Source organism: Strix aluco, chromosome 2, assembly GCF_031877795.1.
Source record: "Strix aluco isolate bStrAlu1 chromosome 2, bStrAlu1.hap1, whole genome shotgun sequence".
NCBI classification, from domain to species: domain Eukaryota; kingdom Metazoa; phylum Chordata; class Aves; order Strigiformes; family Strigidae; genus Strix; species Strix aluco.
Genome location: NC_133932.1, coordinates 56955258 through 56981768, shown reverse-complemented (window position 1 = coordinate 56981768; position 26511 = coordinate 56955258). Strand labels below are relative to the sequence as shown.

The following is a 26511-nucleotide window of genomic DNA, read 5'->3' as shown; positions in this document are numbered from 1 at the left end:
TTGCTTATTAACATAGGGTCTTTTGGGTGCAGTCATCTCACCTAACTTCTCGGGTTACAGAGATGTAAGATCTCAGGTTAAGATCTCAGGTAAGAGATGCGACTTGTGTACCTCGGAGCCATCTCTAGCTCAGGCTTAGGTCCTCCCAGCACATGGCCTCTCTCCTTCTGGGGCAGAGTCTCACCCATCAGGTGTATCACGCTCCAGAAGTGCCTGTCTCCTGACTGTAAGAGGAACGTCACTTGGACACGTCTATATTGTACCTGTCAAAAAGATGTCAACCCAACCATTCACTTCTGCTACATTTCACTAACCTAAATGATTGACTCCTTATTGTCCCTTGAATACTTAGTTTAAAATATAGTTGAGCTTGCATTCATTTTACAGGTATTTTTAATCAGCTGTGCCTGCTGTCCAAGGTTTTTATTTGTCATAATTGATATCTGATGTTATGATCTTTCTGAAAATAAAGTAACTGCTATAAGGTACTTACTTGCTAAGAGAGGAAAACTAAGGTAAGTTTTAAGGCAGAGAGAAGACACTGAAGTAAGAACATGGGCTCACTGTCAAAGAGATCCCAAAGCAAACAATACTGGAAGGGTATTGAGTGAGGTCAGTATAGTCCTGGGAGGAGCTGAGCAGCTCTAGGCATGTTTATAACTAATTTTTGAAATACTACAAGTGTAGCTCACATTATAAATAACCATATGTTCATTAAATAACTGAAGGCGGAAAATCTGGGAAAAGTTTGTCCAGACATTTATAACTTTTTTTAAAGGGCAGTTGATTTTTTCCATATGATTTTCAGACTAAGAAACTATTTTCATCTCTTGAGACTGCTCATTGTTGTTGAGAGCTGCAGTAAAAGAAAAGAGCAAAGTTATCATCCAACCTTAAATGCAAAACATGAAAACATTTGGGATTTAAGATGACTGTTGGTTGCTTGATATAGCTTTTACTTTATATCAGAGGTCTATAGCAAAGCTTCACTGAAAACTTAATTTAGCCTTTTTTCCCAAAGTCCAAAGTGATGGTTTAATGCCTTAACAGAGAGAGAAGATGTGTTCTGCCTGCCAAATTGAAGAGGAGTTGTTCGATACATATTACGCAATTCATCGTCATCATAAAGAATGTACTGTTTCACTATTTCAAATTTCATACTCGACCATAATATAGATGTATACAAAAAAGGATAAGCTTTATATGAGGAGTATACAATGAAAGTGAATTCATAAAGTAAGAGCAAGAGTAGTTCACAGTGGAAAAAAACAGGAATAGCTACAGATTACTCTGCAGACACTATTGTAAATGTCAAGTAGAGTTTGACAGCTGGTAGGTTGGAGACATAATTAAAAAAAAATTCCATACATGTACAGACTGCCTTTTAGCGTGAAGAATTGGCACACAGCGAAGTAAGAAGGTGAGTGGCATATGGGGGATTAAGGCAGCTGAGTTCTGGTGGAAACTGGAGGCAAACAAATAGGCCTTCGAGACAAAGACAGCTATAGTGGTAGCACTGGTGGTGTGTATTTGTTGATTCATGGCATAGCAATCTACACTAATTAAAGGAAGGTTTGTCTCATGCAATTTCCCATCCCAGCCAGAGCCTCTGTAATAAACAGAAGAGGAAGGTATCACAGGAGAAATGTCTAGAGGAGGGGCAAAGATGCCCATTTAACAGACCGGTCTGTGTGACAGTCCATTTTGATGAAAGGGAGAAATAAGGTTTTTGTATGCTGAGCTAAATTGTTAGACATTATGGTCAGTTGGGTCAAATAAAGGCATTTAGGGGAGATCCCATTTTATGCAAGAATTAGTATTTCTGTCAAATGTAGGTTTTTTTAAATTACTTTGCATTTAGACATCTATTCATAGAAAATCAAGTTTTGAAGGTGGAATACTTCTGCTTGTTAAATACTATTTCTGTGTATCTTTAATTTTGGCTTCAGTTTAGATTACAAATACAATGACACTTTGCTGTGACCCTACAGAAGGAGAGATTAGTTTGGTAATGTAAACTATTTTGGGAACTGAGCTGTGCTTTTATTTATGTATCTTTGTCTTTAGTTTCTTGCTTGGATTTCTCTGGGTGCTTTCATTACAGTCATACTTACCACTTCCATTTTTTAAGACACGCTTTTTAATCAACGTTCTGCAAGTCTAGCAGTATTGCCTGACACACTGCATCCACTCCAGGCAATTGCTGTATCATGAGGGGATTCTGCTGAATCACAAGTCAATATGAATCTCTCAATATATTTGAATTTTTACTAGAAATGGAACAGATTTTCTTTGCAATTTAATATGAAATGCAGAATCATGACCTGTAAGTCCTATTAAATCCTAACCAAAATCAGGACCTATCAAGTCCTGAATATATTAAATTCATTGATCTAATGAAAATAATATTCAGACGGTATTTGCTGCTGGAGTTTTAGAGAAAGTCATCAACTCAACTGTGGGAAGATTCTGACTATGCACCTAGACCTGGGTAAGGTAGTAAACCCACATTTGGCAACTGTAGCCTTTCCAGCAGGTGAAGTGCTTTTCTTCATTTCTGCTTATCAATTTAGTGAATAGCTTAAAGATGAGAAACTGCTTGGGAGATTACTAGGCAGGAAAGCCCCTACTTTCTCCCAGTTAGTAATTACATTAGAAAACTAAGAAAGAGAGGCTGAGATCTGTTGGTTTCAAAATCTTTGAGGACATAGGTACCAGAAATACTCAGTTAATTTCTCTAGTTACAAATAATTCCTCGGGTACGTATTGAATTGGTTCAAAATACAGAACTGTTTATTAAATGTCATGCAAATTTTACATAAACGTTCATTAACTGGTAAAACTTTATTTCAAAAGCTCTTATGGTTTTTAAAAGATGGATTTTTTTCTATATTTTAATTGAAGTTTAATTTCCATTTTAAAAAAAGGATGACCCTGTATATAAGAAAGGGTCATTGATTACTTTCTAGCTAAATAGTGTGCTAAAATAGTAAATGTGGGTTAGCACACATTATTCCTTAGGTATGTATGTAACACAGCTTCATGGTAAGCGGTATCAAGCTGCTGTAAAGATTAATTAATCAGTGTGTAATGAGAAATTCTGAAAAAAAATAACTAAAATATCACTGTGGTAAATGACTATGCAGCACCAGAATCTTTTTGGCCAAGACCCACAAACACGTAGGGTGTTGGCTGAAGTGAAATGGGTGACCTCTGGAAGGGGGAGATAACAGCAGCAAGGCACTGTTTGCACCCCTTCAGAAGGACGCTAGACTGGGCATAGGGCTAAAGCTCGGGGCACGTAATGAAGACCATGGCCATTCTGGCTGTGGCCGCCCCTTCTGCCTCGCCTCCTTTCACACCCAGAGGTGCCCTGTCCTTCCTGCTAGTGCGTTCCCCAGCCAAGTCAGCAGCGTAGTTCTGGCACACCACCATCGCTTCTCTGGCTTGGGAGCCAGAAGTTGGCCAGCCTTCCTTGAGGCCAAAGCAGTTCCAGGGAAGGGACTGAAGTAACTAAAAAAGCCCAGGTTTGTTTGAAGTTGTTTTCCTGTTCTTTCTGTGATTCATGAGTGTGGACTGTGTGCTGTATGGAATATGTTTTCCGGATTGTTTTGAGGGAAGTGCTAGCTGGAGCACACGTCCTACTGCTTGAAGCAAATCTTGGTGAGACAAAAAAAATGAAGCAAGTTATAAAATAGATGTAGAACATACAGGTTCTGTTCACCTTACCAGTAGGTTTGGGGGGAAAATACTGTTCTAGCTTCTTGCAAAATTGAATTTCAGCTAAGTGCTTCAGAAAGTATAATATAAAGAATAATCAGTTAGTGTTTCCATTTGAAATGCTGTCTATTCCTCATTACTCAGAATTGTTATTTTTGCAATGTGCATGGGTTAAAGTTGAATTAGTGTGCTTTATAAATACCAGGTCATTAAACATGAAATATAATAGGTCACCCAGAACAGCAGAGTGTAAAGAGTACACAAAGTCTTCCACCTCTATGTCAGTGGCTTGATGGTGTCTTCATCACTGTTAATTTATTTACTTAACTACCTGAAATTGCTGTTCTTTGACTTGTGAGTTCATTTCTTGGCCTGGTAGGAAGTCTGAAGTGTTTCTGAATTCAGTACTGCAGTATTTCATCAGAAAGAAAGAGTTGTTGAAGAGACTTGGGAACTGTGTCTCATTTTCTCTAGGTAGATCTGAGCATAAGCATGGTGGCAGGGCAGCATGGGGAAAAATTTACACCCTTTCATGTGAATCTTTCATTTGTTGGGACTCTCAGCCTAGGATTGCTCTTAATAGCCTATTGATTAATTGCAGGACAAGAAAAGAATGAAAAAATACGTAACTTGTGGCCAGTTCAGAGATTGTAGAAAAATTCCTGAAATTATTGGAAACATAAGTCTTCCTAAATGTTTTGCATTGAGCAGAATTCAGATAGTATTTATTAAATACCTTCTTTTGTTTATCTTTCCCTTTTGCAGTCACATGGTAGAAGTTTCAGAAGTGGTTGAATGCAGTCAAATTTTCCCTGTAAACTGAATATTTCAAATACGTTGGTGCTGAGAGTTTTCTTCAATCCCTGCAACATGTGAAGACAGGGAATTTAGGAAGGAATGGAAGGATAGGTGACTGTGGGTTGCTGAGGTTAATTTGGATTCCCCTGCACATCTGTGTGTATCGTGTGTTCACAAGTCTGTGTGCGTGTTTGGTAGGGTGTGTTGTGAAATACAGAAAATTAGTCTTCTGTTCTAAAGGGGAGATCTCTTTCCCTCTTGCCTTATCCATTCTGCCTTGTGCAACAGTTGCCTAAGCCTAATTCCCTTTTATGTGATATTGATTAACAGCCTTGCTGAGTCTAGGACTGTCAGAAGGACTAAAGGGTTTTTAATTATTCAGCTGGAATAAAGTAGAAGACAGTGCAGCAGCAGCAGTAACATAAGACATTGGCAGTTCTTCTCTAAAATATAAGAATTGCTCAGTAATAACCCAGCAATTCTGTCCCCCTGGTTTGAAGGAAATTTGTAGAAGTCCGAAGACTGAATGTTTGGAAAATGTCAGTGAGCAATGGGCTTGTCCTCAAGATCACTGCATACTTTGGGTTTGTTCTCAGGTGCAATGACAAGTGATTACACTTGCATGAAAAGAACACCATTTCAGCAGGGGCACAATAGTCCTAAAATCAGTTTTTCAAAGAGGAAGAAATGTGCAAGAACATACCTCTGGTTAATTTTTTGATAGGTCTATTACCTCTACAAATTGTGCTTATGTACATGTATGTGAAGATTTCACATTTGTTGAATAAGTGTTTGTGAAAATCCCCAGTTCTCATGCAGAGCTTTGATGTGCAAATTTATTGTAGAAGTATTTGTGTGTTTGGTTCAGGATTTGGGCCAGGTTCAAAAGAAGGAGTTGAATGCTAGAATCTTTTTCTTACTTAGAACAAAAAATATAAAAATTAAAGACAGAGTTGCATTCAACTAAGAATTAAGATAGCTAAAATCATAGTTAGGTATTTTGACCCATAACATGATAATGATACCTACCAACAATCTACAGCAGGATTTTTTTATGTGGTCATAAATTTCAAGGAGTATGCATTAATGTTCCACTAAAATACATCCTGGTGTGTCTTGATACTGGAACCATCCAGGAGATCCCAGAGCTGTAGACTGTTGGGCGCAGGGAGAGTATCGCTGTGTCCTTGCTTTGTTCATTCATTCTTCATTAGATACCTACTTTTGCCATGGTTAAAGAAGAGATACTGGCTAAAGTGGATGTTTGACTTAATATAGTAAGTCTGGTTTTATGGTTTTTTAATTTTAAATTTGCATTTAAAATAATGTTAAATATTGTGTATATCATGCAGAATTGTGTTTTGTGGAAAATACATTAAAAAATTTAGAATAGTTGAATGACTTCTGTAAATTGGAACACAAATACACTTTTAGTATGAGACTGTAAGTTACATTTTGTCTGGACTGAACTGTAAGAAACATCTTTATAGAATATAGAATCAGAAAATAAGAATGGTCTTGTGTTTGGATTTTTGCTAGCATGTTTTCACTGAGCATTAGGAGCAGTGGCAGCCTTTCTCAGAGCTGTATGTTTCTGTCTTTAATATCCAGGAGCTTGGCTGTGATACCATTCATTTGCTAATGATCATAGAAAACGTCAGTGTGCTAATGTTTAAAGGATTTTGGTTTTATTTACATGTGTTCATATTCAGTATTCAACTGTGGATGGACTTTTTTCCCTTGTTTGGGGGGAGTAGGGTAGAAGAGACAGGAAAAGAGAATCCAGTAGCTAGTTCTCAGTTTTTTAAATTATTCTTATCTTCATCTTTAAAAATAGCCTTCCTTACAGATTAAGACTCATCAGAGCAGAATGAAGACAACAGGCCAAACAGGTGCTGTGCTTTCTTGTAAAACCAGTTACTGTCCAGTCTTTCAACCTCATGAGTGGATCTTCACATCTTTTATTCTCAGTTGTGTTAATTTTTTGGAGTTTTTAGAAATGTAGATGAAAGGCAGCTCTCCGCACCAGGGTTAAACTGTATCAGACCATGTAGTTACAAAGCAGAGCAGAAAGAGAGTGAGTTTATGGGGAAAATCAATTGTTGGTATGCCGAGTACAAATTAAAGCCAGCTTGTAGCTCTATTTATTTAAGAGGTGAACTTTACTGTGACTGGCGAATCACAAACCTAAATAATGTCATTGTTTTACTCATTAAAGCCGGACCAACAAAGTGAACAATGTTCCAGTAGCCCAGCCATGTGTCTGTGCATGGTCTCTTCAGAATGAGGTGAGGTAGTGCTGTTAGAAAAAATTAAATTATTTTCAATTAATTGTTTGTTGCTTCCACGACTAGATCTTAATTAATTGGTATGTGATCAGGATAGTGCAGGCCAGTTGCTAAATCCCTAAAGTGGCTTATATCCATCCTGCCCTGTGCTACCCAGTCCTTTAATATTTATACATGTCTGTATGGATTTTTTTAAACTACTACTGGACCTACAGGCCAGGGGGTAGTTCTGTCATTTCACAAGCAACGTCTGGTCATAGAACAATGTATATAAACCTCCACATTTAATTTGTATTGGATAGCGTTTTCAGGACAATGGTTAAAAGAAGTTTCTCAACAGTATCATTTATTTAATAACAGTCACTAAATGCACAGAAGCACTTGGTTCCATGTATAAATCCCATATCATGATAGAAATAAGTCTCCCAATGCTGTGCATTTCAGTTCGATTATTATTGCATTTATTGAATGGTTAAAGTTACTCAACCTTTGGCCTTGAGCTGCTGTAGCATGCCTCAGGTGGTAAGTAAATTGCCTACAAATGTGCTGCTTGTCATGTCTTATTGCTTAATTTATTCTTTGGAATAAGTTTAGTCTCATAATAGGCAGGCACATCACGAAGCAAAAAAGCATTAGACAGGGACAAAATATTAGCCTTGTAAAGCCCTTCTGAACGTTGAGTCACTTATCTTTCATAGAAAGCAATAAATACTGAAATTAATGGCATGCTTCTGCTTTAAAGAATTTTACAGAATGTTTGCATCTGTCAGCAGACTCCTAATGAAGTGCCCCTTCACTAGCCCTGTGGTGGGTCTGCATTGCCATCTGATGACAATATTTGTGCCCCCTTTTCCCAGGGAAGGAAGAAGTGAAGTGCCTTGGTGGAGGGCTGCCTGTACCTGAAAAATCACCAGTGAATTAGAACATATTCATCACCTTTAATGGTAAAGACAGTCTAGAGTGCATTTTTAGAGTCACAGAGTCAATACAATGTGATTTTTATGATGGTTTATTTTTAACATGATATTTCTGAAAAGACGCGCCAGTGCCTCTTTCGGAACCAAGGTACTTTTTCCATCTGAAAACACCCCTCAGTTGCGTAATTTTGAATAGCTCGGCAGATCAAGAAAAAGGAGAAACAACAAGATCATTTAACTTCCACAGTAATGAACTTTGTTCTTCCAGAGTATACGTTGCAGTGCACACAACAGAGAAATCACTCAGATAATCAACCATGGTTTATGTTGCTAGAACCTCATAATAGTATATCTTAATGATAGATGTCCTTATACATTGCTCTTCTTACATTGTTTTTTATTACTTTACAGTATATCTTACTATTCTTTGGTGCATGACTTCAGGTTTTAGAATGAACTATCGGATGGCACAAAATTATTTATCGGTTGGCTCTTTCATGAGATTCTGTGCTTGTATATCTTGCTACATTCAATAAAACCAGAATGTATTTGTAGGTCTGTGTCTCTGGCAATTCCTATGGATGATGGATTCAATCTTATTAAACAGTTGGTTGGATTTCTTTAATAAATTTTTAATCCTTTATGCCCAGAATGGCAAAGTGCAGTACTTAGCATCTTTTGGTGCCCAAGCCTGACTACTAGAATGTGCAGTCTAAATAAATGAGACAGTATGAAGATCCTTGAAACCTAGTAGAAAATCTTTAATGGTGAACTGGAACACATCAAATTTCCAGGTTCACCATGCTCTTTGGTAGTCCTCATTTCATAGCATCAACTCTTGGATGAATTTTTGTCTTGTAAAATGTGAGTCAATAGGGCCTGAACCCAAATGATTTTATGGACTAATTTCTAACCTAACATGGGACAAATAAAATGCACTACTTCATTGTTCCATTTGCAATATTTCTTCACAAGTCCATCCTGTCTGCCTTTTGCACAAACAGCATATTCAGGTTAGCCAGTTTGAGAATAAAGGAAAGGGATTTGTCGCTTGCAGTCCTTTTTGTTTGGGATTCGCAGTGTATTTTAAGGAGATCCATTGGGTGTATGTGGAATGGTGATTTTATATGGAGCATTTTCCTTATTGCGACCATTAGCAACCACAGGTAAATTGAATCATACTACTCAAAAAATACAGGAAAGCTGTACAGAATACTAATAAAGTGAATCATGAATTTTTAAGCTCTCAGAGGAGGCTTTAAAAATAAATTGATTAATCACTGTATTATAACAATATAACACCTTGAAATAGACTTTTACTTGTGTGAACTGTGTAAGATAGTAGTTTAGTATCAATACTGGAAGGCAGTAGTCTCCATAAAGCAGTTCTGGCTCAGTAATGGATTTGCTGTTATGTTAATCACTTTAGGATCACTTAGGATTTGTCTTATGTTCATCATCTGCTTACCTTGGGTGCACGTGCGTGTGTGTATGCACTCAGCGCCTGAAACTGTACACTGAATTTGATAGAGTTTTTGTTAGTTCATCAGTGGCAAGAAAATGAAACTTGCTTCAGCTGTTTAGTAAGGAAAGTTGATGTTGAGGCATTTCTCCAGACCTTCCCAGTTTTCTTTCTACGTAGGGGGAGAAAGTAGTGTTCCTACACTTTCATACAGAAGGGTTGCATAGAGTGTTAGAGTATTACAGTACTAAGAACCATGGCATATGCCTCCAGAAATCTTGGTGCAGCAGCCAGTGGGCCCAGAAACACAAGCATGGTTTTGCAGTACAGCTTCTGACATGAAAGCTACTCCATCACTCAAGTAAATCCTGAATCATCTTGCTGTGGAAAACTGGTAATTTATTCATTTTTACATGTCTTCTTCCTTTTTCTCTTATACTTTTTCTCTGCAAAAAATATGATGTAGCAAAAATGTTAGCAAAGCAATTGGTAATTAAATTGCGTAGAAGCAGCAGTATGCACAAGCAGCCTGCTTACTAGAACAACAGTAAAAAAACCCCATCGCATGTGAGCATAATATTTAGGGCCTCAAAACAGGTTAACATAAGTGGCAATAAATATATTTTAAAAAGTAAAGTATAAATGTAAAATAAATGTTGCGGTGTCTTAGTCAAAATTAGATTTCGCAGAGTATAGTGAGGTAGAATTGTGAAGTCTGAGAGATTGGTACCATTTGCTGTTAATGTTCAGCTCTTATGCACTGGATTTTCTGCCCTGGAAGAAAAATATGAGTTCTCTAGAATAATCCAGCTTTTCATTTTATTTTGCAGTCTTGTCTAAGCAGATGAATCTGATAATTCCTTAAATGGGAAATTTGCCAACTGAAAGAAACCTAGAGGGCAACAAATGGGCAGTGATGACAGAATGTCTTGAATGCTGAGAATGTTGTTTTGATTCCAGACTGTTTAAAAATATATTTGTCTAGTGGAAGGTAAAATGTTACACACACAGATAACACAGGAGCTTTCCTATGCATTACATACACACATATGCAAACACAGTATTTGTATTTTTTTTTCTGTAGGCTTAACCAGATAAATTAAATTGCAAAAGCTCTCGATTAAAAAGAAATAAAAAAATAAGGGCAGGACACAAAGCAGTGAAATCAAAGCAACTCTGCCTTAAGGCTGCAGAGATTTCCTTATCTTATCCTGCTGTTTCTGGGTATTGCAAAACATATGGCTCACCTTTAGGGGCAATCCCCAAACAGTGGGAGATGTTGCATCCCATCTGTGCTGTAGCAACTGGAGGTGCAGTAACAAGGTGAATTGAGGACGCCAAGATGACTGTGTTTAAATTCATTGCTGGTTTACTGAGGTGGTGGTTGGGGGGTGGGGGGCATTTAGTTTGGGTGGGTTTTTTTAGCTACCATATTGATGTGCCTTGAAAGTCTGAACTCGGGTACTGCTGGAAAGGTAATTGTTTTGAGGAAACTTGGCAGCCTGAATAAGCAATACAAATTTTAGGATTTTAGATACTGGAAAAAAAAAAAAGAAAGGAGCAGAACTTAAGGGAGAGAGCAATTCTCTGTTTCCCACATTTTATTTTGGAAGCAGCTGAATTGGCTGAATAGACTCCTGTCCCCCACTGTTCACAACTGTTCAGTATTGCTCCCACGAGATTTAGTTGATCATGTAGTCACTCCCTAACCTGATTTGTTCACTATAATCTAGGTTAGTTTAAAAACTTTTTAACACCAAGTCTCTGAACTCTTTTAATCAGAATCTTTTTAACATAAGCAGCTATTCCACAGATACTGAGGGGCAGCAATGTTCAGCAGGAATGTAAGGGAAGAGCGGTTATGAGAAGCAAGGGAGTGAGGCTACACCTGTGAAGCTTCAGTCAGAACAAGGAGCATGACTGCAGCCTGAAATTGCACTCTACAGTGGATAGAATTGGGAATATGGCTACACTGATTGCTACCCTGATGAAATGGAACTTTTTAATACCCGTCCTCCAGAATTTCTAAGCAGAGCTTCTAAGCCTCTTAGTCTATGTCTCAGAATTTTCATAAATAATTTCAAAGGCCAGGGCAAAAAATGACTGTAACACCTTACATCTCACTAAAACACTTAGATGTAAACAGAATCTCTAAACTGTTATGCAAAAAGACTCTTAAATGATCCTTTTTTTTTGTTGCTGCTATCATTGCTATCATTCTTCTTTGACTTCAGTGAATCTTTTGCTATTAGGTCCTTCTTTTCCTGCTAATATAATACAAGAAAACCACTCATTATAATGAAGACTGAAAATTCATACACTCAGCTTTAGGCATCAGCATCCATATACATATACTTAAATTGGAATCAGAGTTAAGTGGCATGGACATCCTGACATGTTCCATCATGAAATAAAAAAGTTCTGTTTCAATTAATACAGCACAATAAAAGCAGGTATCTTTCTGTGCAAATACTTAGCTCTCACTTTTAATAGTTTTCTCAATTTGCAGGAGGAGAGTTTAGTTTTCAAGATGAAAAGACTTGACATGGTTTCCAGAACTTCAGGCCTCTTCCCTTTTGTTTTGAAGTCAATGGTAATTGCACTTCTGAGACCCTGGGAAAAATTACCTTTTAATGCAGACTAAAAGTAACATCACATACTGGTTGCATAAAATTCAGTGCTATAAAATGTACATGAAGGTGCAGTGTTACATTAGGACATACATGTATGTATACTAATTTAAGCAGTCTGCATTGTAATTCGGATTATTGTCCTGATCTGTATGACTTTCAGATGTTCTTCATTTCTTACTTTAGTATTTGAAAAAACAAACCAACTGTTTATTGAACAGAGCTAGAAGAATTTATTAAAGGTAAGTATTAAACACTGTGAGACACTTCATGGTGCTGGCAGAAATAGAAGCATTTTTCCCTTTCCACTCTTAAGGTCTTTGGTCCTTGCAAGCTTTCCAGAAATGATGTATGAAGCAACAGAAACAGGACCTTTGGGCTTCTCTGCTGGAGTAGCAAGGCCAGAAGCTTCAGGAAAAAGTAAAGCAACTTACCTTTGCAGTTTTCTGCATTTCAATAGTCTCTCTCCCTCCTCAACAAGTTTAACTAGTTAGTTGATTTTTCAAGCTTTGGTGTGATTTTGCATTTGGTTTGTTGGGTTTTTTTTAAGTTTTGACACTTAAGATTTTTCTTAATGGCTTTGGAACATACTTTGTGAACTTTACTATGTATGGACATATCATGTGATACAGAATATAAACCATGTGTTGGGTAAATCACTTAAATAACCGTTTACTAATACTAAGATCTTGACTACTCTTTCTGTGTGTCTCCTCAATAAAGTACAGACTACAGAGTCATAAAAAATCTGTGATCTTTATTAGCTAAAATACGTCTTACGGTAGATGGAAAAATGAAATAAAACAAACCAAAGGTGGTTACATCGTGCTACTTATGGTATCAGAATTGCATTAAAGCATAGAACATCACATATATTGAGAGATAATACTTTACTGAAATTCATTAAAGGGATTTATCCCAGTCTTGTTATACAAACAAACTTTTCTCATATGTATAGTCAAAATTCTCATATATGCTAGTCAAAAGAGGTGAATTTGGTCTGAGTGTAGAGGTATAGATACTTGTTTACTCCTGTAAGGCATATGATGATGAGACAGCTAGAGTCAACTGTCAGATTAATCAGAATAACCAGTCAATGGATCCAAATTTAGAGAAGTTATTTCCTGTAAAATGTAGATGATAATTCTGAAGATTTTTTTCCCTGGAATTTCACTTCTACTGCTGACTCATACAATATTTTACTAAAAAGTTCAAATGTGATGAGATACCTAGGTTACTGGCCAGCTCAAAGGATTGGGTTCCTCAGACCAAGAAGGTGCCAGACTAGTGCTCTTTACCACAAAGTCTGTGTGACATTTGTTGGAAGGTTTTTTTGTCTGCATGTTTTGAAATGCTCAGGTTTTTCACAGCCCTGTTTACTGCAGATAAATTCATGTTCATGCTCTTTTTTTCATTTAGTGTATTTCTCTAGCCAGTATTCTCAGGTCATTTTTCATATCCAGACAGTATAACCTATTATGCATTTTAATTGGGGGAAGATTACAATTCACATAGTTAAACTGTAATTTATTTGATATAAATAGTTTTTACTCCTATAGCTCTACAAGTGATTTAGGTAAAAGGAAAAGGTAATGCTGGAAGGTAATCTGCAGTATAACAAAAACATTCTGTGTCTTTAGTCATCAGTCTTTAGCTTTGTTATAGTTGCTTGACCAGCGTAAATTCTGTATGATCAGAAGGAATATCTCATGTTTGATAACTTTTAAGACCTTGGGTCTGTCTGGATTCAATATGCAAGTTTGTGCCCTTACATTTCTTATGAAGCTCCTTATTTTCTACGTAAATAGCACAACAAGCATATGTAATGGAGAGATTATTATTGTAGGATCATAAGATGATTCAGGTTGGAAGGGACTTCAAGAGGTCTCTAGTCCAACAGCTGACTCAAAGCAAGGCCAGCTCTGGAGTTAGAACCAGTTCTAATGGGTTTGGTCCAGTCAGGAGTCCAAAGAGGGAGCCTGTGCAGAAGTCATCTTGCAAGAAAATTCAGTCTCTTTCTAATGCTGAAGATCGTAGTTACTGAATATGAAAATCAAATTTCCAAATAGATACTACAAATAAGTGTTCTGTTTGCAGATCAATGTATTAGGTCACTTCTGCCATGCTTTTTAGAACAGCCATTTATTTGCACTTATAAAACCGCCTGCATTTTTGCAGTATCTAACTGCTTAGCATGGCACGTCCTTCCAGGTGTACACTGCCTGCCATATGAAGTGTGGTAGTTAGTGGAGTATGACTGCAGCTGTAAGTTTTATTCTTGGATGATTCCTTTCTTCTCCTCAAACTCTTTTTTTCTGCTTCTATTAAAAAAACCCCAAGAATTTAGCGCAATTATTTAACTATAAAGCTGCTGTATATTTGCCCCTGGCTTAAAATAAAGGGAAGAATCTGTTTATGTAATAATTTTGGAAGGGCTTTAAAGAGATATTATTTACCTCAAAAATAAAGAATTGTCTCAAATGAGAAATAATATGCAGGAAATTCAGCTTCACTGACAATACAGCAAGTTTTTTTGTAAAGCATACAAATTAAAGTAATGTTAAACTCCCTGCCTGGCAAAGACAGTTTCTTTCTTAGGAAATTCATGACCATGACCTGTTTTATTAAAAATGGCTAAAATCAGGAGAAGATTTTTCAACATTTTTTACTTCAGAATGTTATTTTGATTAGATGTGATGTTTTTCCTGCTCAATACCACTGCCTTTCAAAGGAGTCTGTGGAAACAGGAGTGTGAAATTCTGCGCTTCATGTGAAAGTATGACTGACAAGTGTTGAGGTTCGTATGGTTCGGGGCAGCCCTTCCTCAGGATACTGTCTGCTCTTTTGTAGAACTAGAAAATAGACGAAACAGAGGAGATGAAGCTGGGAAGGAAGAGGCTGACTTTGAGTGACAGAGAAGTTGGCTGGCTGATGTGCAAGTGTCAATGTCTCTGGGATGAGCTTTCCAGTTTCAGGCCTGAGGGAAGGAGTGGGTGGAGAGCGCCTGTGAAACTGAGATTTCTGCTCCCGGGTTCACATGAAGAAATCCCAAACAACTCAGTATTTAATAACCTGCTAGGTACTTTACCAGGCAGTGTAAACACCTGTGATTGCATTTTCAAAAATCAAGTCTGGTGATGTCCAAGTAGCTGCTGTTCCTTGGCCCTGTTCTGAGATGGGTTGTTGGTCTTGAGCCAGAGAAATGCAGGCTGTACCTTATCTTACTGTTGCTGGATTCACAAGCTAAATCAGTTTCTGATCACTGGATGTATTTTGATTATCTCTTTCATTGTTAAATACTAAGTATACCTTTTGTAGTCACTCTTTGGAATTGAATTCATACTGATGGCTGTCTTCCCAGGTAAAAGGGTGAGGCCATGGGTTAAGTTTAACTTGCAGTACTCTTTAAGAGAATGCATGAATGTTGACTGTCAGCTTTACAACAAGCATATTGGTTTGGCTCACGTAGTAGTACAAGGAGTCTTTTCTTCTTGTTTTATTTTTTTGTGACATCAGGATTTTCTCTGTCCATAATGAGAACATCCAGGGGAAATAACCAGATGAAACAAAGCTACCACTCTAGCTGGGTCCTGGTGATTCCAAGCCAGAATATGGATTATTGACCACAGTATAACAGGTCTAGAAGAAGGGCACCTTTTAAAACCTCTCTTTTTCTAGATCTTCTTACTGGCCATTACCAGCTTTGTTCCTTTTTATATCCTGTCCCACAATTTGTTGGAAAGGAAGCATAAGAGTATAACATCCTAGAGTAATTTTTTTTCATTGTTTAAAAGAATTTGATGAGCATTTATCATTTTTACAATGACTTTATTTCAACAGCATGGCACATTTGGGAAGACCTTGCCTGCAGTCCCCAAAATTTCAGCCCCTGCAGAGGTCTACTTATTGGAACCTGTCTGGAAATAAAGGCCACAGGGATACAATGATAAAATAGTTTTTGTTACAGCGTTAGAAAATGTCCCAAGAAGTTAAATATTTTTTTGTACTTTTATGAGAATTCTCTAGCAGCTTGCAAAGTGCGTAGTTCTGTGGCAGCATGATGTTCAGTTCATGTCTATGTGCATATAATTCAAACAGCTTTAAAATTTCCTTTTGTCACCTTTCATTTAGAAGGATGTACCAGAAGTAAATAGTATGGAGAAATTTTCACTTGACAGCTAGTGAGGCCATCTTCAGGAAGGATACCCTGAAAACTATCCTCTTATTGAAACTTCCAAAAACTTCTGAATGGCTGGAAAACTTCCAAAAGTCCTTTCAGTGTTTGTGTGTTTCCCTGTTATTTTTGGCATCATGCAATTCCATAATGCATACATTTTGTTTCCATTTTCTGCCTGATAGCTCCAACATTTTATACTTGGTGGGCTAATCAAACAAATAACATTGTTCACTACTGGGAAGAGATTAATCTGTTATGTGTCTGGTTCTCTCCCCACTCTAAATAATGCAGGTTTTTTTCTTTGCAAAAATGTACCAGATAAGGAGCAAACCAAAATGTTGGCTTGAGAAATATTATTAGTAGAATGGGTCCATGGTACCAGTGATTCAGTCATCTGTCAGCCTGATAAATGGATTAGTGTAAGAGGTGTTCCAGTGGGGAAATGCAACCCATAGGGCTTCCAGCTAATTATATTTAAGTTGTTTAGTACTGCTGGGAAGCAGCATCCAGGCAATTACTGAAAGCTTTGATGCAGTGTGCACTATTAGAGTGTGTGTTCAGAAACTCATTACCCTTTCGTGCTTGTGTTGGATGGATTCTAGGAAGCTGACATGAAACAGAGAGCAGGAATCAATAACTGGAAAGGCATTTTAGTTAGCTTCTGATCCATTTCCTGATTCAGCAGCTTCTAGCCTAGAGTCTTTCATACAGTTGCTGTAATGTAAGAGGAAAATGTGACTTAAGTATATTAATTACCATATGTACGCATCTGGTTAGAGTGATGTGGAGCTGAAGTTCCACCCAAGATGAAGTTACAAAAGGTCCTTTGGGGACAAGCCGCTCCGCAGATCCCCTGTGGCATGTCCAAAGTGCCTGCCATCTCTGTTCCTAGTAAGTTGATTGTAGTCATTTCCCCTAAAGCCTGACCTTGCAATGGTTATTTATGCCTCTCCAACATCAAGATTATATTACCGCAGTGCCCATCGTATCCCACCTTCAAAATTTCCTGGAAACTACAGCTAATCCAAAATGAAGCTGATGATATTGGCTACATGTATTAAACCTCGTTTAAGAAAATTGTACTAGCTCTGGCTTTGCCGCAGGCTGCAATTCACATTACTGATGCACCTCAAGAAAACTGTAGACACTTTGCATGGTCCAAATGTGGGAAACAACAAAAATCCTTTCACGTACTGCTCTGCAGTTGGGTGCCTCCAAGGTGTGCATGCTGAAAGCAATGCTCTATTTGCACAACCAGGAGCCAAAGACTTGGAAGTTCATTTATTAGGTTAGAATGACATCTACTCAGGGCAAAAGTTATGTGAATTAAACTGAATTGTGTGGTTTTCTTTTTAAGCTTGCATTACTTTTAAATCAGTTAATGCTGACTGTTACGGCAATGCAGAGGAGACTACATGTCATCTTTTCTGTTTCTTCTATGCTTTCGCCTGAGGTAGAGCTAAATAGACAAATGAGAGGATTATACTTCAATGCTTCTGAAGGGGATAATTCTCTCCCACCTACCTGCAGTATCACAGGTTTAATAATTAAGCACTTTTCTTTACATTTCCATCACAACAGTCCTAGACATGCTGTGCTTTTTGTTTCATGTTGTATAAAGTTCAGCAGAAATCTCATGAGTTACTGTCAAGAGAGACTTTTTTTTTTTTTTTAATCTGGACTTGTTAATTAGAAAAATAGCATTAGGTTTGCCTGAGGGTCGGTAAAATAAATGTGGTATTTGATATGTGTATATCTTTGTGATAAAAAATTATCAGAATTGCTGTGTTGTAGGCCGCAGCACCCATGAATCCGTGTACTGTAAAAAATCCTCTTACAGTGCTAAGTATTTTCAGTATTGGTACCTGCCTTGGTTACTGACAGCTAAGCTTTCTATAAATTCATTATTATTGCTGAAAGCACTGGCCTATCAAATAATGGTAGATAGATCATGTATCTCCTGTCTCCGAAACTATTATGCGTGATAGAAAGAATATATACTACACTGAAATACACAGCTGAAGCAGAAAAAAGCTAAAGCTATTGAAGCATCTGTGCAGGCAAAGCATTGACTGTGGTAAATGATTTTGAGAGTCAATGCTGTAACTGTGGCTTCCAGTCTGGCTCTAAGACTGGTTGTATTGAGTTACTGTTTGGGATGCTAAGAGTTAATTTATCTCTGGAGAAGCCTGCATAAAAGGGGTGGCACAATATAGTCAAATTAACAAGACAGTGCTTCTGAAATTCTTAATTTCATGATGTCCACTAGCTTTGAGAGAGTTACTTAAGATGAAACATAAAAAGAATTTCCACTTGCTGTTTTGGGTTCCCTCGAGACACTTGCTTCAAAGTGTCAGCCCAGGCTTTGTGAGTTGCACCTGAAAGACGGCCGTATTCTGGGGGGAGGGTCTCAAGTCTAGGTATTTTAAGTTTTTCTGGGAAGACAGGGGTTATTTCTGAGGTTTTTTTGTTGCTTTGGCTCAGATTTACCATGGGAAAACTTTTTGCACTAGTACTATAATGAATATTTATTTCAAAGTTGGCTCTGATTTCTGTCTCATGGTTTTGTTTCCTTCATCAAATCTGAGCATTTGTCTATGGTAGATTTAAAATTTAAAAACTCTCCTAACTTCCTTTAGAGGAGGTGGCTATGGGGGAAAGATAGATACGTAAGTATCTAGAGAGGAAATTCTTTACGATAGCAAGCCATTAGTGTTTATTTACTCTATAAAACCTTAGTGCAAATGCATTAATATGAAGGCATTGTGTGGGTTTTTCTGAACAGAGATTGCAGTTCCAGTGCATAGGTACTCTGTGGAAATACAATAGAGAAACCTAGCACGTTGTGTTGTGTTGGAAATGGTGGTCCTGGTTTTGGCTCCATGTTACTGCAGCGTTATCCATGCTCCTTGTACGAACTAATTGCTGGTCATGCCCCAGGGGTAGCCACAGCTGTGGTTATACTGCTGTGATTATAGAAAACGTTAATCCCTAAAGAAGCTAAAAACCCAGCACATCAGCAGAAGTTGGAATGTTCTCTTCACCGATTCGTGCACTTTTTAGGAATTGCTTTAGAAAATACATTTTAGGTTATTTTTTGCAGAAGGGTGGCGTAATTATTGATGTCCTATTGGAATCTTCCATATAGTCCTCGTTTACTATGAGTATAATCCCTGAGGGGTTGTTTGAAAATATTAAAGCTGTTTATCAATTTGAAAGAAAGCAAAATACTCATGTTGTGTACTAGATATCCTGCATTTCTTTCCCAGAGATACAGTGAAATCTCTCAAAAATGCTTCTGTAGTTCAATGTCTGTTGAAGATGGCCTATTTATCATTACACTCTCCTGTGCCTTTAAAAGCCAGAAAGGAGGGGGGTAATAAATTAGTCACCCAATTAATGTTTTTTTTATTATGGAACAGCATTAAGAGAAATGTGATGAAACAGAATAGTAATGTCACTGGTTTGTTTTCTCCTCACCTGTGTTGTTTGTAAAAAGAAATAAAATTATTTAGTTGAAACCATGCAGAAATAGTATTTAAACATAAATCTGACTGGAAAAATATTTCAGTATCTAATCTATTTAGACGAATTTAGTAAGATTTACAAAAACATCTTTCTAAATGATGTGACTAATTACTCCGAATTTAAATCAAAAGTAAATCTACTGTACTATTTAGGTGCTCTTACCCCTAGCTGCCTGCACAGCTGATAATTTCAAGTGCCTCCTAGAAATCTGGCCCCCACTTTCAGTTTCCTAAAGTCATGCAGGTGCAAAAGGAGATCTACATATGAAGCAGTGGATAAATGCAGTATTTCATCTATGGCCTACTAAGGGCCGCACCAAATTCAGGCCCCCTTTAAGCGAATGTCATGTTACTGACTTCTCAGTGTAAACGGCACTGAAACCGAGCTTGTACTCTGCCGTGTCCTGTCAGGCAGCTGCTCTCTGACTGGCGCTGTGGGGACAGGGGTGAAAGGCAACATTAGTATTCTTCGGTTAAATTTGCACTTCAGATATAAGCAGTGGTTTTTGTATTAACTGCCTGTGTGTGGGTTGGTGTCAGAGTGTTCCACAGTTTTGCTTCATGCAGGTTGTGTCTGGTGGAGTATCTGAGAGAGAAGGAGATTGATGGACTTACTTACGTTGTTTGACTTCTGTGTTTTCAAAAGTAGTGCATCATCCAAAGTTAAACCGTGTGTACCAGATTTACAATTAGTGAAAAGGAATGAAATGTTTTAACTAGTATTTTTGGTTGATATTTAAACATGGTTAAATTTCCTGGCAGCTTAGCAGCCCAGGGCATAGCAACGGCATTAACACTAGCTAAATTGACACTTCCAATATCTTTCATTATCTTTGCTTAAGGGACAAAATTTTTAAGGCTGCTAAATATGAGAGCAGTTCATTGTAATGTCCAGGCCATTTCTTGTTCTTATTTACTTTTCTTCTCCCACTCTTCATTTTGTGAGAAGCCCATGTTACTTGTGTGTCCAGAGTAAGGCTGCTGTTGCAGGGAGAGAGCTGGAAACCTGGTGTTGCGGTGCCACGGCAACACCTGCATTTTAGCTGAGGTGGAGAACTGCTTGTCAGACCCCCTGAAATACCCCCGTAGGAAGCTTTTTCTGCCCAGAGAGCTTTACTGCCCACAGGGATGGGACTGGCAAGTAGCTGATAACACAAAGCACTGTTACTAATTGCTCCTGTGGAGTGGAGGCACAGATGCAGAGAGCAGCATTCATATTGGCTGCCTTTGGTTGTCTTACTGATGCCCCGAGTGACCCTTGTGAAGAGGACTCCTGCTATCAGTCTCCTGTGACTGAGTTCTTTCAGCTTGTGGAGGAAAGAATAGGCTTCCGAAGTCAGAATATTATTTGCAGCAGCATTTAGTCTGCCTGTCTCTGGAAGGATGGTTGTAATCCTCTTGACTCCACATATGGCCTGAATCACACCCCCTCTCTCACTATATGTGTATGTGTCTCTAAGTATGTGCTAGCACCAGCAGTTTAGCCTGGGTGGTGCTCATCACCATCCAGGGCTTTAGCTACAAAGCTAGACAATAGTTTCAGATCATAATATACTTAATTTGTGACCAGGAAGGGATGACTGCATCACCTGATCTCCCTTTTTCTGTGTTGCAAACTTCGCCTATCTGTATGAAACCCGGTATGACTACGGGATAACTTGCATTTTCACAAAAATTCATCATCTAGAAAAGTCCCACTAAGCGTTGATATCAACAAATGGAGAATCTCTGCACTCTCCTTTTGATAGCTGTGCTAATGGTTAGTCACAGGTGATGAAAAGCACATGTTTTATTTCTCATTTGAATTTGGCATCAGCTTCCAGATGCTGATTTGTTTTATGTATACCCTTTTTTGCTAGATTAACAAGCCAGTTGGTCCTTGGTATTTTCTCCCTATGAAAGCACCTAGGTGTTGTAATCAGGTCATCTGTCTTTTTCTTTTTGTTTTTTTTTAATTAAACTATGCAAGTTGAACTCTCCAAGTATTTCATACTAAAGTATTTTCTACAACACTCTAATCACTTTTGCAGCTGTATTCTGATCTCTGGTGGAGTTTTTTCTTTTCAATTTATTTCTAAATTGTGGAGACCTTAATCCTGTTGTAAGTAGTGATAGGTTGTAACGTTAATATTACCAATGAAACTTTAAATATAGAAGTTTAAAAAACATTTTCTGTCTTTGCATACTGTTTATTTCAAAGCTTATATTAGCACTTATTTCTGTATGAAACTAGATATTAAGAAACTCTTTTATTGTTGAGTAAAGCATGATGGGTAGGGGCATCTGCTAGCATGACAAATTATTACAACTATCCACATGTATGCTCTCACCCAATCATAACAGAAATCTGTGTAACTTTTTAGTGTCACTGACACTTACGGGTAATAAAATAAAGAAATCATATCTTTTAATCTAATTTGTCTCTTTCCCCTTACCTCATTCTTGGAAATCATTTATTTACTTGGTTCTAGTCCTCACACAAAAAATTTTTTCGGTAGAGAGACAGAATGAACGTTTTTACTAAAAATGTCTAGCAAGGTAACCAAAGCCAGTCTTACTATGGGTTTTGATTAGCTCTTGCAGCCTGTGTTACCAGTTACCAGTGCTGCTTATACTGCTACCTTCTGCCTGCTCTGTAGCAATGGCCTTTAAATGATCCCATCACTGATAAAAGCTGTTAGTGATCCAGTACATAAGATTTGTAAACAAAAGAAATGAAAACATGGCCCAACCAATTTATGAGTATAATTATGAGAGAAGGAATCAATACAATTTCTTCAATAACAATACTTCCATCTACAGTGCTACAATATGAGTATCTGGTATTCTGTGGTGTCCTTTAAACTCCATGAATCTTGCAGAAGCCTTCATCACAGATGAGCCAGTTATTTTCCTCGTATTTGTCATCAGAGCAGCCTCAGTATGTGTTAGTTACTGTTGCATAGCGTAATGTCAGCATATTGAATAGAGATAATTTTAATATAATAATACTCTTAACAATTTTCCCATAAGACGTGAAGAAGTTGTAACTGAAAAATCCTCTAATTGTTGCTTGGATTTTCAGATTTTATATTTGCACAGTTATGCTTCTTGAGTATATTATATTTTGCATAAACATACTCCACAGAAAAATGAGATGGGAGACAATTCGAAAATAAGATGACAACAGCCATCTCAGAATGCCATCTGGGAATTAGGTAATTATATAGGTAGCCAGGTAGATGGAGATTTATATGTATTCAGTAGACAAACTCAGAAAAACAACAGACTTCCAGCTGATCTATTGTTAATACTTTGTGATGCTTAAATAGTCATTTCTTCTCCCTTGTATAGTCATTCACCTCTGATTAGGATAGGTATAACTCTTTCTCAGGTGACTAGTTGTATTTGGTTAGATGGTGTACTTGTCTCGCAGTGATGTAAATGAGAACATGTAGTACTGCAGATTGAGAATTAGAGCTGGATTTATGAAAGCTTCTCATGATGATGTGTTTAAATATGTTATTTATTAAATTGATTATATCATAAAATGATCCTTAATGTATAGTTTTAAAAGCTATTAGACATTTGAGTGGAGGAGTATAATTAATTTTAAAAGTCTCCAATGAGTATCTCATTTCACTTTACAGCATTTAATTATTAGATTATATAGACAAAAACTGAGCATAAGACTTAAGGCTTGAAATGCAGTAGTAGGAAACTAGTCAAGATACATGGCGGTTGAATGGCAGAGGAAATAGGAAATAAGGCTTTATTCATCATGCTCGATGGCAGGCATGGAAAAGTCTGCAAATAGGTTTATTACTGCAGAAGAATGTCAGGCTATCTTTCATGTTTGATTTTCATAAATGCTTTCCTTTAGACTTCCCCCAGAAACATACAGGAAGGTAATTTCTTTGGCCTACTTACTTCTTTTTGCACAGAAGTGACGCTCAATCAGTTCCCACTGGAAGCTTTCTCAGGGAGCACTTCTGTGTGTCCCCCCTGCTGTTTGAGGCAGCGCGCTGGCATTTCAGTCCTGTGCTCAGCGGCAGTTCTGGATGAATTGCTTGCTGATGTTATACTTGACCAAAGAGGCTGAAAATTGTTGAACGAAGCTCAAGGTATTAGGATTCTTCCAGGTTCCTGAAAAAGTGCACAGCTTTGCAAAGCGCTCGAGGGATGTGAGTGGCTAGGGGTTGCCCTTGCCTCTCTAATTCCTTCTGTGACGGGTGTTGAGTTTTTTCCCCTTATGGTTCTGCCACAGCTTCTAACTTGGGAGCTAGTACCTTGACAAATGCCAAAAGCAAAAGGAGTCAAGTGCTTGTGTTTTGATGAGGTGATGGAAACTGGCTTGACGGGTACCTCTGTCTCTCATTGCAGCCCTCTCAGCTGTCAGATGCAGTGATCTCCATGGTAACTCAAACCCCCAGACTCTTGACAGCAGCCTGCGAGGAGCAGCATTCAGCAGCTCAAGGGTCTCACGACCAGGTAAGCCAAAAGTAATCACCAAACAAGAGCTTATCTTGGGCATGCAGTGTCCTATCCAACTGCCTTTCAGGTTTTTCCCTGCTGAAGTCACACATGCAGTTAGTTCCTATGCGTATACAGATGATATACTTCTACCGGTGCTGTCATGTAAGGCTATGGCAGTCCAGCTGTCTCAGATAGAGATGTTTGACAAAAAGTCTACATTTATTCAGGGTTGTTTTTTAAGCTACAGATTGAAGAGCCACAATGTAGCAAAGCAAAGAAGTCCTGTACCATTCTTTTAAGTGGCTTTCGTGTTCAGTAATTGTTGTGGTATGAAGTAAATCCAAAACACATCAGTGGTAAGATCTGTTTTGCCAGCGTACCTACACCGCTGTCAGTACTGCCCAGTGACTAACGTTAGGCCTGAGCTCTCTTACCTTCCTGGAATGGACCAGAAACTATTCCTGTGTTCTTATAACATTCATAGGTACCCTGCAGCCTTTTCAAGTTGTTGCTGTGCTCTTTTCACACAACTTTCTAAATCCCTCGCTGTGCTAATAACAGCATGTGGGGCATTCTGGTTAACGTCTTAAGGAGGTACAGAATTCTTCCCCTTTTCTGTGAATTATGGAGAAAACATCAAGAAAAACCAAGATCTTTGTCATATTGGGTAAACAGTGCAGGAGCTGTACAGCTGTATTCGCTATTCCAGTAGCACTAATGCTGTGAACAGAAGTATGCACTTACATATGTGGGGGCTTTATTACTCCTTGTTGACAGAAGGTTTCACTGGCATTTGTAGTGAATTGTTTCTGTACTGTGAAGATTGTATTTATTTTGTAAGTCCTTGGTTTCTATGCACTGTTTCTGGGTATTGCCTGCTGTACTGGGTCTGGCTGAGCCAGAATTGGTTTTCCCCTGTAGCAGCCCTCATGGTGCTGTGTTTTATGTTGGGAGCTGGCAGGGTGTTGATAGCACACTGGTGTTGTGGCTACTGCTGAGTAGTGCTTACACAGCACCAAGGCTCTTTCCGACATTTCCCCCCCTCAGTGGGACGGGGTGGGCAAGATCTTGGTAGGGGACACAACCAGGACAGCTGACCCGAACTGACCAAAGGGATATTCCAGACCATATGACGTCTGCTCAAGTATAAAGCTGGGAAAAAGGAGGAAGGGGGTGGGGTCACCCTTGGTCCTCTGAGGCAACCACTACGCGTATTGGAGCTCTGCTTCCTGAGAAGGCCCGACATCGCCTGTTCATGGGAAGTAGAGAATAAATCTGTTTTCTTTTTTTGCTTCCGCACACGGACCTTTGCTTCGCTTTGCTTTATATTAAAACTGCTTTTGTTTTACCCACAATGGTTGGTTGTTTTTTTCCTATCTTATTTTCTTTCCCCTCTTTGCCCTGTTGAGAAAAAAGGGGGAAAGGGGGAGAAGTGATAGAGCAACCTGGTGGGTACCTGGCATTTAGCCAAGGTCAAACCACCACACTTGCATTCTTCCTTTCTTTCTTGCTGCATAAGCCCACTTGGCTGTAATACACCATCCCCATCTGACAAAGCAATCCATATTACTCTGAGTAATCACTCAGCTACCTTTATTAGCCAATCTGACATTTTTTCTGCTGTAACCGCTATCAACAATATTTACTTTTGTATCATTGATGATACTCTTAGATAATGTTGAGCTAGTACTGCATGATTTTATTGGAGTAATGTAGCGCACTCTTCTTCAATTATTATTTCCTGTTAATAGCTGTTGATATTATATCTATATCTTAATCACATTTGATTATACTAATTGCTTACTCGGAATGTTGTGTGGCTGTAAGCTAAATGCTGTTCAAAAGTCTGCATGTTTCATTTATGGAGTAACTTCTATTGACCACAGTTTGTAACTTTATCAGATAATTAAATCAAACTTTCTGTTTTACTGACCAAGTTTCTATAAAATAGCATTGACTGGCATCAGTTTTATTCTTGTTATTTCCCAGTGAATTTACCCTTTATCTGTTTGCTGGTTGTTTTGCCTGAGATTAATAATGACTTAGAGTTCTATAATTACTGAGATCATACCGCTTACCATCTTCAAATATTGGCAGAAAATGCTAGCAGTCTTACTGAATTTCTCTGGTGTTCCAAAATGTATTGAAAATTAGCATCGTTGAAATGATACTCTCACAAACACTTTTAGGACTCTAAGGCACAAATTATCTGGGTGTGCTAATTTAAAGTTGTCTTTTAACATTCGTTTTGGTTACTAATGGCCTCCTTATCTGTAAAAATGCTTTTTTTTCTACTTATGGAGAAGAAAATATATGTTGTTGTTTGGGTTTTTTTGCATAGCATGTTTGTATTCTTTTAAAACATGAATCAGAAGTTGGAGGCCCTCTGCTTTCTTGTCTGATTTCTTTAGCCCAAAATTTCCTGTTTGAATTAATCTCTACCTGAGTTTTATTTTGTTAATGTGTAATGTAATTACACATGTAATGTAATTTTCAATATAATTACACCCTTAACCCAGAATTCGAGTGTGATTTTT

General features: G+C 38.0%; 1 protein-coding gene across 11 annotated transcripts in view; it reads left to right on the top strand.

The window, feature by feature from the left end:
• The window catches only part of TBL1X (transducin beta like 1 X-linked), a 200912-nt gene that overhangs the window by 82753 nt on the left and 91648 nt on the right, over positions 1-26511 (top strand). For 6 of the 11 annotated variants that reach the window (XM_074814866.1, XM_074814865.1, XM_074814870.1 and 3 more), the window contains one exon: positions 23882-23989. The exons of 1 other annotated variant lie outside the window; for it this stretch is intronic. The gene's annotated coding sequence lies outside the window, so the exon portion shown is untranslated. Of the gene's footprint in view, positions 1-3271; positions 3528-12131; positions 12236-23881; positions 23990-26511 lie in introns of those variants that run through there. 4 more of the 11 variants (XM_074814862.1, XM_074814868.1, XM_074814869.1 and 1 more) reach the window with 3 other exon arrangements.